Source organism: Hippocampus comes, unplaced genomic scaffold (assembly GCF_001891065.2).
Source record: "Hippocampus comes isolate QL1 unplaced genomic scaffold, H_comes_QL1_v1.1 scaffold199, whole genome shotgun sequence".
In the NCBI taxonomy this organism is placed as follows: Eukaryota; Metazoa; Chordata; class Actinopteri; order Syngnathiformes; family Syngnathidae; genus Hippocampus; species Hippocampus comes.
Window position 1 is genome coordinate 206,942 of NW_017805372.1, and position 17,686 is coordinate 224,627.

The 17,686-nt window shown below is 42.8% G+C and overlaps 1 long non-coding RNA gene across 1 annotated transcript in view; it reads right to left on the bottom strand.

The window, feature by feature from the left end:
* LOC109517080 (uncharacterized) overlaps positions 1-17,686 on the bottom strand; it is a 41,187-nt gene that overhangs the window by 8,866 nt on the left and 14,635 nt on the right. The gene's annotated exons all lie outside the window — the stretch shown is intronic.

Consider the following 17,686-nt stretch of genomic DNA (forward strand, 5'->3'; position numbering starts at 1 on the left):
TGACATGATCCGTGCCTGGTAAACATTGTTGTATGATTCCCACTAAAAGTGCGTCACAATGTGACACGTGCTTGCCCCGAAGTGAGTGTGTCTCCGTATGCGCTTAAGTGTTGTCCTCTAAAGGCGCTTGAGAGATTTGACCTAATTTCCTTGAAATGCGGGACTGAAAATGTCATGTTCTTATTGTTGCTGTGGAAAGTTTAGGCAACAGATTAATAATAATAATAGTGACTTTTTGATTATTTATATACAAATAGTCTGGTCTCCGGGGTCCTTGCGTATTCGTCCAATCTTCAAATAAACAACCACAAATCTTTCGTGAGATGCCAATTTCGGCTGCACTTCGTGCGGTCAATTTACGCAATAAAAAATAACCACTGCTGAATAAAGGCTACGAAGAAATGGATTACGAGGTTATCACTGTAACTATGGCTAAAAAGGTCATATGAATTTTAGTACCAACATTTTCAAAGATGAAGAAGCACATTTCCCATCAGACACGCTGTTTCATAATCTCTCACTAACCAGTCTGGGGAAACACCAAGAGGCAATGATGTCTTTGTTGCTGTGGCAACATTTGTGTTGTCATACAGCGCAAAAAAAAAATAAATTGTTGCGTGACACCGAATCTATGTTAAGTGCCTCCCAAGAGGGAAACTTTGCTTTCGGCATGCGGCCTCTGGGGAACGTTTGGGCATGTCAGTCATGCCTGCCATGAGAAATGCCAGCATGGAGTTACAGTCAGGGAACACCAAAGGAAACAATGGAAATAGAAACAAAAACTGCACAGGTAAGAACGACCTTTTTCTGTCAGTTTTTAGCCGTGCTAACCTTAAGTTCCAAATACATCCATTAATTTTCTTTCGTGGTTGTCTTCAATGGGGTCATGGGTAACTGAAGCCTATCTCAGCTGACTACAGGCAAGGTTATACACACAAAAACAAACGCCAACAAACAATCAAAACACTGCTTTGTATGATCTGATGTATGACACTGCTCGTATTGTCAATGTGGGATTAAATTTATTCCGAAACCGTCAACCACCATCAAACAATCAAGTTGTGATGGTCCACTGTTAACACTGAACAAGATGTGCGTTGGCTGAGTATAATATTCCGTATTTAAATATGCAGGCTGCATTATTTCTCACGGTCCGGTGTTACTTCAACAGCATTGTATTTCCAAAAGCAGTGCTAAAAATTGAAATAATAATAAAAAAATAATTGTGAAATAATATGGAATTCCCCAAATTGCGACATAGCACGTTTCCGCCCGACTACTCCATATTTTCCCGCCTCACTCACTAAAAGGAATACAGTTTTGACTTTATGTACAATCTCCGACTGAGTTCTCATGAGAACATGTGGCCCTTCATCCCCCCCCCCCCCCCCACATCATTACAAACACATTACGTTCCATCTAATACGACCACACTTTATTGTGAAGTGATTACGTACATGACGTGTTGTTGCAATGTCGGACCTTCCCACCTCCACTGCCAAGCAGTCAAACGTCTTCAGTTTAGATGTGCCGCGCTGGCCTTGAAACTGGAGCGTGGTAGAGGTACACACCAAGAGATACAAGCGGCTTAATTGCTGCAAGATGTAACTTGGCCCGCGGCCCACCCTGGCCCTCACATACATTCACAAACCTTGTTAAAGTGTGTGACAGAAAAGCAAAAAGGGGTGGGGGGGTTGCGTGCGTGCCCCACATGAAGGAGTCAGCCCAAAGACTTCACAGACTTTTGTTTATTTGCTGGCAAAAGACCAAATCTTCAACGAAAAACTTTCGCTTAATCAAACCAAATCAAAATATGAGCGCAGAGCCTCTTTGAGGGTTTGAAAGACAACCGAACAACAAGACTTGTGGATCAAAGACGATATTAATGCAAACATGCCTGACTGGTCTACATTTGGCCCGCGGTAGAAACTGATGAAGTGTTACAAAACAGACCTGATGAGAGGGGCCGCAGAGGAGGGACGTTCTGGCCTAGTCTGACGTAGCAAAAAATAAAAACAAACAAATTAAAAAAAATAAAAATCTTGGCGAGGTTACTCGAACTACACAACCACAGTTGTTCAATTTGCCCCCCAAAATAAATGTATTAAATTCTGGTGCATATTCAGCACTTTCTCTCTCCCGCTTTTATTTCAAAATGGACCATGGGAAATGTTCATCACTGCGCATGGACATCACTCAGCGATCTACCTGAGGACTGAAATAGTGGAAGGCCCTGCGATTTAATCAGCCGGCTCCCATTGGAGGCCGAGCAGCCTCGTTCCAGTCCCTCTCTCGTTCACTGTGGCCTCCCAACATCAGGTTCTGATGAGGCTAACTGGAACCATGTGGCTCCAGGCTGGCTCCCCAGACACATTGGACAATATTGTGTTATTAATGGCCAAAATGGAGACAAAAGGAAAGGAAATCGGTCCCTTCTCAAAGGCTGAGCTGCTTCTGAGGTAGTTCTTAGGAGAATGCGGTATGTCCGTGTTTGAATTTGGAATATCCCTTCGGTCTCAGAGGGCTGAGCTGCATGTCGCTCAGCTTATCGGGCTTAACTTTCTGCTGGTGAATTGCAGAAATTGGGTTTCGGGGAGGATCGTTCATGTTTAAATGAACCTCAAGGAGTTCTTTCTGCCCCCTTGACTCCAATCCAAGTCCACTTGAGGGTACATGTACAGGAACTTGAACCTTGATCTCCAGTGCATCTAATGCTTCTGAGACGGGATTTCGGAACCCGACTGATGAAAGCTTTAAAGGTTTGACCCAACATTCCAATTCATGAACAAGGACTAGTGTTGTAGTCACGACCACAACAACTGAGACAAAGACATTTTTTTTTTGTGCGACCATACCCTGAAGAACTGGACTCAGGTCTGCCACTTGATCTCACTGTGCTTATTTTCCTCACTGTAAAGATGATGTGGCCTTTCGTTCACTTTTTGGCACGTTAACCAAAATTTATATTGAGTGCAGCTGAATGGACAAGACGAGCGGCACATGTTGAGCGACAGTTCGGTGGGCTCCTGCCCTAATGGCTTCCTTTACAACCCCTGCTCCTTTCCCCACCTGCCGTCCCACATGGTCACCTATGATTCACTTTGCATCAAAGTAACGGAAGCAACAATCACAGTGAGTCAAAGCACCACAAAAGACTTTTTCTTCATTTGTTTTCATTCATTCTTGCCTCACAGACGCACAAACATGTACACGCGTGTACAGTACCAGAAGAGTCACTACGTTTACAGCCGAGTGACAAAGAATTTACAGGAACGTTATAAGGACTCCCAGTGTGTGTGAGAGTGCAAAAGAAAGGAAAAAAAAAAAAAGAGCGACACTTGTCTATGAGTGGCTTATTAAAAAGGTGAGAAGTGAGTGCGCTGTCTGGAGGAGGGGGTTAATTGTGCTCTTAAAAGTGCACTTCAAAGCGAGGACGGTGTCAGAGCTGAGGGGCACGAGAGTGGGAAAGAAGGATGAAGGAGGAGGAGGACTAAAAGATACAGATGACGAAGGCTCAGGGGAAGCCCGTAGCGGGGGCTCCACCGGCGATGACTGGACGTTGAGAAAAACGGAGGAACGAGACCACATGAGAGGGCCGACACAGGAAGGATGTGTGGGACAAATTAGCAGCATCGATGGAGCACAAAACAAGAGACCAAAGAAGCTACAGGAAATATTTACGACATGCGCCATCCATCAGGAAAACTATCAACATTGTAAACCACTCACCGGCCACAACATTAGGAACACCTGCCCACGCTAATGAGATCCAAATACGGGAACCCCATCGAAAACACTCTGGCTTAACGAAGACAAGGGTCAGTCTTAAGGCCCTTTCGTTTTGCGCTGTTCATGCCCCAGTTGCGAGTTCCCAGTCAAATTTGCGCTCCATTTTAAAAAAATATATAGATGTAAAATGAACTCTGTTTAACAAGAACTGCATCACATTTAAAATAAATGGGTCTCAGAATAGTTAGTCACTTGCTTTTGACATTGACCGCTCATCTTAATCGCCTCCATCCCTCGTTTCTCCTTGACCTGATTGGTTGCCGCACTTGTTAGCAAATTACTGTATTATCCTTATTCTCATTGCCTTCTAGGAAGGCAGCTGTAAAGCAGATGGCGGAGTGGCGAGCACAGACTAAACACTTCAGAGTCATGGGAGACTTTTAACAGACTCGCGTTCACAGATATGGTTGCCGTGATTGCAGTGTGTGTGTGTGAAAAACAGCAAATTTGAGGGAACTAAAAATACTGCATTCCTCTTTCCATTTTCGGGACCACATAAAGTGTACAGCGTCACAGCAGGGAATGAAGTCTGCTCGCGCTGCGACGCCATGTGATGCGCCACAAAACCAACGGCCCTGTTCAAATACGTCCAAGTGCAAACACAAAGATTAGGGAATTTAAAAAAAAAACAACTGTTTTTCGAAAATCCCCACCAAGACCTGATTGGTGAGCACCATGTTCTTAAATTGATGTCAACTACTGTGGCTCATGTTCGAAACTAGAGGGTCACGATTTGTGTCCGACTGCGGACAAATGAAAGACGGCAACTCATCGGAGTTGCTGGAGCAATGCCAGCCTGCTTTCTGACTCCGGTCAAACACCTTACATGATGAATATGAAGTGTTTTTGCACATTTTTAGCTTGGCGGAGGTCACAGATATGCTGTTGGGTGTGGAGAAAATTAGAACAATGAACTGTTTGCTGTTAGTAAGTCGGCGTCTTAGTTTTGGGCGGTCGCAATGCGCCGAAGAGCACAGAGGGGCAAGTGGTCTTTGCAAATCAAGTAAAAAGTCAAATCATCAGCAAATTTCAACTTCATAGACCAGAGTTGTCCAAAGCATTGCTTAATATTTCCAAAAGAGTTACTTAATCCACATTAGTGTCCTCCCGCCCTCCCATATGGTCCATCAGCCATTGTTTCACCTGACACTGATTGCTTTCTTGCTTTTTTTTTTTTTTTGAAATAAACAAAAATATAATTTAAGGAATCAACTTGGCTTTCTAAAATAACTTTATGGAGATATTTAGCGACATTCCCAGAGCGTATTATCAGTGTAGTTAGTCCTCAGTAACGTGTTTTTTTTTTTTTTTTTTACACCACGGCGTGAAGCCCCCCTGCTTGAACTAATTATGTAACTCACAATAAAGCAAAGCTCAGGCCATGTTACATGGCACTTTGAGACTCCGAGGTATTCCCTTCCAGCATCCGTATGAGAGTAATTAAAATGAGTCATTTAGTTTTATCGCGCAACAGACTTGTCTTTTTGCGAGAGGATCTTTATTTACGAGCCCTAAACAAGCAACACCAAATGCATATGCTCAGCTTTACCGTAACGAGACGGCCATGAGAATAACGTCATTGCAAAAAAAAAATATATATATATATCTATATTTTTTTTACCAAGGGCTAGATATCACGTTCTCCCCGTTTCATCTTCGCACTCTCGCCGCGGCTCTTTGCTCTTCATCTTGCTGTAAAAGGCAATCATCATTAGTGTATGTTTGGTAATCCAATCTGCTGATGCGGCTTTGATCGGCCGACGTCAACCAGGCCCAAACTCTCCGAGTCCTCACGGTAATGAATGAGACAGAGAGGATCTGGCCCTCACTCGCTTCTCATCAGACCCTCGCATGTGTTTCTGATCTGTTCAAATAATCTCTGTTTATCTGGCCATGGTTAATTTTGTGCTGGGAAATAAATACAAGCGCCAAACAAGTGAAATCAACTTTTCCCTCCATGTTGTTCTTCATTTTTGTGTCACCTGTTGGGAGTGGGCTGGAGTTACGAACACGTAAAGAGCCGTCGGCGGACGCCTTTTGCGTTGCTCTTCCAAATGTGTTTTTTGTAAAAGCGTGACTATGAGCAGAAACCCCAATCAGACGTGAGTAATGCCGCTAGTTTTCACATCTCCCGTGTGCAACAATGTCAGAGCCCGTTAGTAACGAATTAATCAACCGAGTTTGCCGGGCCCGTGGCGTCTGATAGCGTTTTTCCTGGAAGCTCTGGAGTTTGTCTTCACAGCTGCATTTTTTTACAAGACCTCGGCTCTGCGAGGGAGTGACAAAGAGAGGAGCGCTCAGGGGTTGCAAAACAGTCAAGAGAGTCATCTAGGACAGAAAAGAAAACATAATAAAGAAACCTGAGGGTGACATATAAGCACGGCAGAGGCCACGGTCGTATTCCAAGTGCGGCTGTCAGTGATACAATTATTCAGTAACAATGCAAAATTCGAACTGTTAACTGTGTGCACGATCAAAAGTAGGGCTATGTATGAACGACCGTAAACCCGCCATCCCACCAGAGATCCTTCAACCGAGTAATACTTATGCACCATAAAAATAAAGCTCAACATTTACTATATGAAAATGAAAAAGTGTTGTAACTTCATTCTGACTTCAGAAATGTCAATATTTGGGCAGTGTGGTGGACGGAGGGTGTCGCAAAATTCATCGCGGTTATGATGATGGTCAATTTGTTTTTACCCTCGCATGACCGGAATGTTAAGATGAGTTGAATTGGCGCTTCAGAAAGGTGGCTGATGCTTCATTAAAGTTAAGGTCTGAAATATTAACACAGTCTGTCCTCTCTTGTATGGAAGCTGAAAATACTTTGCATAGATAAAGGCTTCATGAGAGCGACCGTGAAACCCTTTACTTCAAATTATTTCCGATAGGGGTAAAAAAAAAAAAAAAAAAAAAAACTTTTCTAAATACGTGAACAAACGAACTCACATACTGCCGTATTTCTGAAATCAAATGAGTTTCTTGCCTCAGTCATACGGCGCAATAACAGAGTTGCATTGAACCTTTTCAGGTTCTTCCATCACTCCCGGGTAAAAAGCACAATTTGTCTTTATCGCCCCAATGACATCATACCAAAGCCCACCCACATGTCTCAACACTCCCCCTGTTGAACACACCCATCTCCCTAAAAATCCATCACCCCTAAAAGCTTTGGCTCATTGCTCAGTTTACCCCACACTGTTATCTTATCTAACTGTACAAGATGATGAACAACTCAGGTCAAAAAGCTCTCATCCATACTGATTTTTTTTTTTTCCTTTCCAGAACTAAAACGACACAAACTATTGATCCGAAATACTGCATTTGGAATCACCGGCATCTTTGTTTTCCCTACCAACACCTCATGACATCACGTAAATCCGCTTTGATTTCACGCCATTGGCGGGATACGCTGGATGTCCGAGAAAGACGGAACATCGGGCTTGTGTAGATGTAGCGCCACCTGCACACAACCTTGAAGCTGGCTGTGTAACAGTATGTGGCCATTAAGACAAACTTGTGAATTAGGTGTAGAGACACCTGTGCCAAGTCAGCGGCTCAAAGTGAAAGTGTGAAAAAAAAAATTTTTAAAAAGCTTGCTTGATAAACTGAAGCAGAATTCGCATTCATTCTGATTGCAAGTGGTAAACTCTGAAGGGTTCTTGTTTTGATTTGAACAGAGAATGTAAATAAATTGTCCTTTCTTGGAATTGAACCGTCCCCTCAATAAATCATTTTGGCAAATAATATCTTGGTTTTTCTATTCATCATCTGACCACATAAGAAAACAAATAATTATTTGTCAAGTACATTAACGCTGGCCAATAACTAAAGTCACATGTGAGTGAAATTTTGCAGCAGATGTTTGCAATTTATTTGAAACCTTTACATCTTTTTATTCTATAAGCACAAGTATGCAGATTAAGATGATGAAATCCTAAATGATTTTCAATTCCGATCCGGATGCTATTTTTACATTTGCGTGTGTCAGGGAAAATTCCGAAGTCTGGTCACCCTAGCAAAAAGGACTTTCGCAGTTTCTGAGTCAGCTGAGCAGCTATGATGGGAAATCTGCACTGTTTGTTGTTGGGAAGTGACCCGGCCCTGAACGGTGGCAGGTGGTTAATGCGTCTCCCGTGACATTGTTTAATTTTGTACACGCCTCAGCTGTCTTGGGCTGTCACTCCATACAACATGGTGCAGAATCAGATTTAGCCAGGCTATCAGCGCAATTGAAAGAAATTCTTCTTTTCTGGCATCCCGAAGGGGGACATACGGGTAGGATGGAAAAGTGAGCGAATGACATAAGATTGCTGGATCATGCCAGTTTTCATTCTGCAAGGGACGGAATGGTTATATTGTGAGGAAAAGGATTACCCAAACAAAAGCGGGTATTGCGGTGTTTAGGAGTTAACGTGGTCATGAATTAAGGTTTTGGTAGTTTTGCGGAACAGAAGTTGTGACATAGTCGTAGCAACAGCACCTCCGCTGTTGGTAGGCAAGAAGTGCACTCAATTGCGCCGCAATTAATCAAGAATTAACATGACGGTAACAATTAATCGACTATTATACCCACAAGTGACCCTTTTTATTATCTCCACTAAGTGTAAAACTGCAAAGACGAGAGTTGAGTTTCCATTTTATTGCTATTCGTAAATTAGATTAAAGACGGGACAAAGACACGGCTCGACGACAGCACGGTCGTTTTTGTCTCATGAGTGTACAAGATTCGCATAGTTTGCCCGATCAGCAATCCTCTACCGCAAAACAGCATGACAACATTCTGTTTGGCCAATATCATTGTGCTCTGCGGACGTATGCAAACAATTTAGGGATGATGCAAGACTGAAAACTTAGATGTCTGTTTCTTGGCAGGAGTAGAACAATTTCTCAAGCGAGACATACACGAGTATGAACCAACCTCCCTTGACTTATTTGTAAAGCAAAATTTCATCAGTGTCCCCGTTACTTTCAAAGGCTTTTCAGCACAATTCCTTTTTTTTTTTCCCCATTGTGTCTCCTGCAGCCTGTATTGAGCGTGTCTTTGCTTTGTGTGTGTCTAGACAGTCTATTTCTCCAGCTTCGGGGATGGTTGACTGGCTTCACCACATCACACAGGTTTGTGTGCTGTAGTTTGTTCTCCCATCAGAACGCAGGCTAAATTGCCTTTCAGTTCTTGTTGCCTTCTCTTGTCCCCGGCTGATGTCACGAGCGGTTTGAGGGGAGGGCGGCTAGGCTGTGTGTATACATCGATGTGAGAGGCCATACAACTCACGTGAACCTGACACCTGAAATCCAACCTGCGTGCATGGAACGTTGCCGGTGTCTCGTTCCATAGTAATGCAAGACAATGATAGTCTGGTGAGTGTGCACATAATGCTATCATACTCGGTCCTCCGAGCCTCATCTGACCCCGCCAGGGTCTGACAACCCTGATTGTGATTCTGCACTTGAAACTGTCTCGACAGAATCACGGATCACGATCAGAAATTAATCTATCGTTCTTTAATGCGGCAGACAGCAGCATTCATTTCAAACACACACACATCTTCATAGATATATTGATACTTCATTTGTCCTCTGGAGGAAATTAAATAAAACATATTCCAAAAACGGGTGAAAACAATTTTCACATTAGGGGAAGTACTCACACGCTGGAATATCTAAGGCATGGATGAGGAAACAAATGCTGCAGGGGGCCATATTTTTTTCATTTGTGGTACTCTTTCACCAAATTCAACTCGCTAAAAATTTTTAAATCATTCAGGTTCTGTTTGTCCTGCATATCATTCCAAATCCATAAAAAAAAAAAAAAATTATGAGGCTTACTCACATTGTAGTAAAGGGCAGTACAAGACCGTAACGAAGCGCAACTAAGAAATGTTTGCCATCTGGTGGTGAATAGTGATATTACAATTTAAAACCAGATTTAAAATTGGAACGCAAAACATCCATTCCCGATCCTTCAGATTCTCTCGGAGTTGGTAGACAAAAATAAGTCAAACTAAAAAAAAAAAAAAAAAAAGGTTTTATGGCACATTGGGATAATAATGTGGGGTAGAATTTTTTTTAATTAACATATCTACACAATTTGAAGCAGACATGCATCGCATGCTATTGATAATTTGATCAATGGCATGCATACACGTCCAGGGAAAGGAAATAAGTGAAGGGCGGTTCAGCGTTTTGCCCAAAGGCACTTTCACAAAGACCTTCGTTTTATAACTAGCCATCCAAACCAAGTTTTTCCAGACTGACCTACGACCACTCAAACTGAAAATACTCCAATGCGGACCCGAAAAGTCTGGGATCATTTCAACCAAATAACTTATGTTTCAAAAAGGCACACCTGGCATTCCCACTGAGCGGCTTTTGGTTTATGATTACGAGCCATAACGGTGGCTGCCTTCAACTACCTTTCTCTAGTTGCACCTATCAATGAATCCGCCCGTGATTGGTTTTGGCGCTTGTCTCGCTTTTTTTTTTTTAAATGATGACCACTGATTGGTCACAGGCGTACTCCGCTTTCCACTTCCTGCCTGATGAAATAAACAAGAATGCCATGAGAATCATCAATCATCACAGACAATTACCTCTCTCTCTGTCTGGCTGACCCTAGCCCGAACCACCACCTCCCCCCCACGGCCCCCGCCGCCGCCACCACCAGCTTGCCTATTTTGTGTACCGTTTGTTTGTCTCGCTTTAACAACCAACATGCCTGGACTGTGACAGATGTGCCAGTTTATGTCGAATGTCAAACTTTATTATGCTCATGTGGGAGGTGCTCAGTTTGGGGCCAGTTGAAACAAATGATGCTCGGTTTTAAAAGTATTTGGTGGCCGTATAATTAAAGAATATGAAAACCTCATGACTCATTTCATGCTTGTCCACTGCCAAGGATGGAAACCACATTTTTTTTTCATGACCAGAAGTTGCATGTGACAAAATGCTATTCAAATTAATCCGTGCATATCTCCGTCAAAGCCTTCTTGCCAAAAAGGAGGTGCATTCATTGCTCCTTGCTTTGTGGCAAGGAATAATCGTGAATTAAAAAAAGGAAACTGCCAATGATGCAGAGAATGGTCGAATTTTTCGAATACTTGTACGGATGAAAAAAAGTGGTGAACTACGACAACAACGAAGCAATCATCGATTTTCTTCCAAACCGGTTATGCAACGTACATTCCCAAGTAGTTGCCAACTGCGATAAAAAGTAAAACACGGTCACGGATATAATTTCTGAACAATCGGAAATAAAAATCCTTAACCAGATAGCACATTTCAAAAGGCTTTTCTTCGGCTGTGCAAAAGGCATTGCACAGTTAAACGGATGAATGCTTTCTGTCAGAAACACAACAATTTCTTTCATTTGTTATTGAATGTGGTAATGAAAGCAATAATGTATGTTAATTTCTAAAAACATGAGGATAGAAGACTAATTTGGAGTAAACACGAGTACGTTTGACCGATCAATATTTCAGTGCTGGCCATTCAGCTCCACTGGGCTTTGCCTAAACTCTGTTTGGAGCTGGGTTTTTGTTTTTTTTGTTTTTTTTTGCGGAGCCCATTAAACCAGAGCCTGAAACACCATTTTTTGGGTTTTTTTTTTCTTTAAACATCGTTCTTTTATTGATATGATACATGATGGAATAGTGAAGCAACCTCGCACAATTCTTGTCTTATTTTAAATTTCATTAGCCTGTTCAGGTCACCGAGTTTATTTCATTTACACTAAAAAGTCTGCCAATATAGCCAAAGCCAGCCAAAGTGCAGCAATTACAGTAGACCTCACAACGGGCCAACAAGATTGATGACCACTGCCCTTATCATAATTCATATGCTTGCAGCTGCACCCAAGCATTTTTCTTACATATTACACTTCCAGTACAGTAATTCATAAGGCACTTTACATGACAAGAAACATGAGCTTTGTTGCCGGACTAAAAGTTTATCTTGACAATTTATCCCGATGAGCATCCTTGACGTGTTTGTTCAGTCTCAACTGAATACGGTTTGTTTAGGAATCCAGAAAAATGGTTCAAAAAACAAGCGATTAGTTTGAAATAATAAGGCCAGCTTAAATAACAAGTCAATGAGAATGAAAATGTTATTTTGTCCTTGAAATAAAATATACAAACATACAAAGCGTGAATGTGGTGCAGATAAAATTGCGATTCGTGTTCCGTCACAAACAATCTTGTTGGACAAACAACTATGACTCAAACTCAATCCAAAAATAGTGTGCAAACAAAGCCGGCGCAAAATTGAATCAGAAAATTTTCACAATCTGCGCAGCAGTCAATAAGCAACTAGTGCTACACAAATTTTTTTTTTTTAATTGTTTGTGGCCATAAGGGTCGTCGGGCCATAAGTGGTGCTGGCGTACGAGAATGGATGTTTCTTTAAGGCAAATGTCAAGGAAAGACACCTGCTTCACAGATGCAAGGTTGTGTGTTTAAAAAAAAAAAAAAAAAAAAAAGACAACTCCATGTCAAAATATGGCATCGCTTTCCTTTCCGATGTCTAATTATCCCTTGTTATGACAGCATTCAGCGTGGCCCGAAGGAATAAACTATTTGTCCTCAATGTCGATTTTTAGAGGACAGTGGCGGCTGAAGAAGAACAGCCGCCCCTGCGCCAGACTGTTCTGCGTTGTCTCCATTGGAAATGACACTGTATCCCTCTGACCTTCGTAGGTGCGTTTGTTCTGATGGATCACAAGGAGTCAAGGGGATGAAAGACAGGTTGGGATGCAATCATCTGGATTGCGACATGAAGCCAAACATCCGCAACCCGCGAAGGTCCATGTGCCGTGTGTACGCCGTTCCGATTCCACACGGCTTGTACTTTTCCACTTCTTCCTAACGTGCAACCCTCGTATTTAAGATTTATGATATTTGCGATGAATGATCAGTGACTGATGGACTCGGATGACAGAAGTGAACGTCAGCATAAGCACACTATTGCATAAAAATGAATGAAATATGATTCTCTTTTTTTTTTTAATACAAGCACGACACAGTGTGACTCATAAACTCTCACATGGCAAAGAATTAGTCCCGCTTTTCTGTGTTATAATCCTCAAACATTTTTTGTTTACATGATGTGAAGGCTGAAGAAGGCTGGCTCACCTTCAGACGCTGCCTGACAAAGAGGTGTTTACTTCTGTTGGTCGACTCGCTGATCCGTGTTTGTTTCCACTCAAAGGGTAGAACCTTCCAAGCAATGTGTTCAGTGGTGAACAGAAACAAAACTGTGACTTCTAAGGCATCAATATTAATGTATGTATTTGACACGGTGGTGCAAATTTGCTCAAGGAGGGAAAAAGGGGGGTGGGGGCGGAGGGGAAACCTCCTTTGTGTCTCTAAGAGGTTTAATGTGTCTTTAATTAAACTTAAGTGCCAAGCCCATTTGTGCGGAGGTGATTTGAGGACTGTAATGTGCTCAACGCCACCGGCTCAAAACGCAATGAAACAATTAGAATCACTGAACCAAACTGCTGGTCCCTAATGATGTCTTCCTTCCAGGCATAAGCAATCAAGCCTCATTTAAGGTACGGCCGACGGAGCCAGAGGCAACGAGTGTCGGTCGAGTCCCCAGCATTTGCTGATCTGGAGAATGCAATTTTCAGCCAAAACCGCGGGGCAGCATTTCGACTCCTTTGGGATGAAAACAAAAAGAGTGACCGCATCTAAAACAGTTTTCGGTCACGTAATATTTCCTCCAAATTTAATAAATTCAACGTATTGGCGTCCAACTTTAATGGCCTCGTCCCTAACTCTTGCTACCTCAACCGGTAAGTTGCCTTTAAGTGGCTGGAAATTGCCAACTGGGCCTGGTGGGCCACAAACCCACCACCACCACCACCAGTAATGTTGGGGGGCGGCGGAGGAATTCCCCGCCAACCGCAACAAATCGGAATGTATTAACATGGTCCGAAAAGAAGGCCAGAACTAGGTCAGCGACCACCGTGCAATGTAATATCATAACGGAGGCAAGTTGCCAATAGATGAAATATAAAAGTAGTACTGCTGTGGAAAAAAAAAAGGACTACCGGTAGTTAGAATTCAAATGAGTCAGGGTTCTGGTGGTGGAATCAACGGATGGCACTGATTTCAAGGTCAAGAAATGGCAGCGTTTGTGTTTGCAGAAGAACTACTATGGTTGAATTCGTCAACCGTTTTTCTCATTGATGAAAATGGAAATAAAAAGTGTGTTTGAATGACAAGTATAAACAGAAATTAACCGCTGTACAGAATAAAACAGAAACGACAAAAAGCTTTCATAACGAAGACCAGCGGTGTCATAGAGACGTGCCTCACATACAATTTTTCTTGAAAATAAGTTGCGCAGTGAGACCAAGGCTATCTTGCTCTCTCGCGATCTTCTCTTAACACCACTCGCTGAGACAGCCGCTATTGGAATGAGTGTTGCAAAAAGCCACGAAAAAGCTAAATTCCTTTGCTTCTTACGGGACCGAAGTCTCACGTGACGTTATGCGTGACAGCAGGTCACCCTGGCACATTGCTTCAGAAAAATACAAATAAAAACGCCACTGGGGATGTTGGACTTCAGGTTCCACTGTGTAATTTAATACTCTAATGTTATTCTGTTAATATGAATTATTTGTCTGAAACAATGTTATCAATTGAAAGATTTTCGCAGATGGCCTCTCTTGAAATCATGTCAACCAACTTTGAATTGTGTAACTCCCGGAAATGCAAACAACATTTGGCTGAAAATCTTTTTCAAAGAGGGGAAACCCCTACAGCCTTCCTAAGTAGTTTAGAGGAGAGGGGAGGAGGGGGCGGGAAAAAAATCAACGAGGGAGAATGCGTGCCGCTCGGCGGCATCCAACAAATTGTTTTCTGCTGTGACGAAACATTTCTTCCCCTCACGGAACGAGCGACGTGCAACATCTGAATCGCGTTAGGATGCCTGCACACCAAAACGTGGGGCCGCACAACTCGGCCGCCGAGTGCATCGCTGATCGCTAACTTTTGTATTATCAGTTCCGCGTGTCCACAACAACGCAGAATGTTAAAAACGAGTCGGCGTGAGTTGATTTGAAGCCGGCCGCGCGTGTGTGTTCTCCAGCCACGCTTCCCCGAGCGGCGTCGGAGTTGACCACGCCTTTTTTCTTTCAATTGACATTTCTCCACGCAAGCACTAGACACAGATGTGCTGCAGAGAAGCTCCACACGCCGGACCGGAAATATATCAAACCACTTGACACAAAAGGAAGTGGTGATGTCACAGCGAAAGGTCTTCAATTACACACGCGGCATGTTGAAGAAGTGCGTCTCAAAGTGCTGTCCGTGGTGCTGAAGCTTATCGCCCTAAGTGGTCCTTGATGTGGCACTTGTAATTATGGATGCAATGAGCAACGGCGCGAGGTACACGTGTCTGATAACTAGCAGTCAAGTCTTTTTTTGGTATTGTAACTAATTATCGCAGAAAAACAAAAACAATAAAAGAAGTCAGTATGGCGCACATCGCCATGAAGTTTGAAACGTGGATGTTATGAGTATCTGTGGGTTTGTCCATCTGTATGCTATCAGGCCAGCTCCTTGTTCAAGATGACGTAAGAGGTCGGAGCCGTTTTTGATTGTGATGCAAGGGAAAGAGTCCCGATGTTGGTCAAACGGCAAAAGAGAAAAGACAGAATGTAAATTACGAATTAAAAATACAAAATTAGCCAGCGGACACATTTTCGTGTTAGTCCATCTGTTTGGTAGTTTGTCAGCTACTTTGTGATCCACGGAAAAGTATTTACGATATTGTGAAATACAAATGTTTTCATTGTGCATCAAGTGGCGAAAGGAGAAATGCACGCTGTTAGGTTTTATAAGCACAAAATACACGATAATCGCGAAATTCCAATTCAAGCCCCCGTATCGAATATTCTGCCTTTACAAGGATAATGTTTATTTTTGATTGACACCGAGATATTCACTTAACATGTGTTTATTATTACAGTTGTAGTTTGCGGTGGTTGTAGCGCTGCACTGGATCATACCGAGAGCTGTTTCTAATATTTTGATTCTCTCATGTTGCTAAACAAATTAAAACGGCTGTCAGTATGAGGCAGCGCAGATTTACACGATGCACAACACAATAACAAATATCAAAAACAGAAGAGAGAGAGAGAGAGAGAGAGAGAGAGAGAGAGAGAGAGAGCGACATGATGGATTAAGAATGGAGAACACAATGAAGGAGAAAACGCAGCAAAGCACGGCAAGTCTACCCTATTTATCTTCTATCAGCGGCGCAATTCAGTCAAAAAAAAAAAAAGGGGGGGTGCGGGGAGGGAGACCTTTGAAAAGATGAGAAGAAAGCGATGTTGTCTGACAATGTGAAAAGGAAATTAAACAAAGCCGGGACCAGACAGAACACCTGGATTCTTGAACGGTGAAATGCTGCGACTCAAAGTTAGAACCTCCTTCATGTAAGCGCCTCGGGCAGATGTTTATCTTGACATTTAAAGCTCCTGATGATCCTGGTGAAGAAATCGAGAGATTGTATCTGAGATGAGAGGAACTTGACTCAGCTCAGACCTTGGCCATGCAAGATGGAGGGGAAGGTGGGGGGGGGGGGATTGTCACGGATGACGGGCTTTACAGGTAGGAGCACAAAAACGAGTAAAAAAGGATTCCGATTCTAAGCCTCACCGATGCCGTTTGCCTCAAATGTTAGTCGACGGAAGAATTGTGATTCTAAGATTATGATTACCAGGATGCTTATGCGGCTCCCGCAGAGTCACAAGTCAAGTCACCTTTATTTATAGGTCCCGTAATCACAAAAATTCTCAAAAGGCTTCACATGCCCGCAGTTGACAAATATTAACGACATCCCCTGATTCTTAACCCCTACGAGGGCAAGAATAAACTCAAATGACCCCAGCTGGGGAAAAAAATGAGAAACCTTGAGAAGGGGCCACAGATGGGACAATCCCCTTCCAGGGTGGCAGGCTGCAATGGATGCCGAGCGGGTTGCTCAATTAAGAAATCTTTGTAAAAACAGAAAAAAATATTTTGCAGGTTTGCACACGTTTTCAGTTCAGGTGACCGTGTGAAAATGAGTGAAAAAAGTTCTGACTCGATGTGCCCCGAGACTGGTGCGGTCTGCTTTTCTCATGAAGTCAGCTGGGTTAGATTCTAGCTCTCCACAAAACTGAACAGGATAAATAGAGGGGGAAAACAATTTGGATGGATGGATTTTTTTTTTTTTTTGCATAAATATAAATTCCATCTGCACCAAATTTAATGGTTTCTTCCTTGGCCAGTGAGTCACTCCTCCAAAAGGTTTTGTGAAACTGGCGGTTTGTCAGCGGTATTTGCAAGACCCTGCTTACAAATTGACTGAAACCGCTTCACTTGGGCAAAGAGTTACAAGAATTAATAACTTACAAATTTGTAGTTTATGGATCCAAAAAAAGAAGGAGGAACATCGGATTTTGTTTTTTGGAGTGGGTTGTTCTGGAATTTGTGTCCAATGCTGGACCTGAAAGGTGCTAGCACAAAATCTTGGTTCAAGTTCAGAGTGAAAGTGCTTGATGGGCATGACATTGGAGGTCTTCCACACCAAACTCACTGAAATCAATTCAGCAAATTTCTCACTGCATGGATAAGAGAGAAATCAGATGGACAGTCACGAAATATGAGAAACCTTTTTCTTCCCTTCATGCTCAGCTTGCGAGCTTTTGGCCTGGCGAGGGGAGGAGAGAGAAAAACTAGGGGGAGGGAAAGAGAAATAGGGGTGTGTCAGACCCCCCCCCCCCACACACACACATTCAACCAGACACACAAATGCGCAAAGTTCTTCAAAGCCTCGTGGTCTCCATAGACATCCAATCACACTAAGAGATGACATGTGAGGGGGTGGGGGGGGGGGG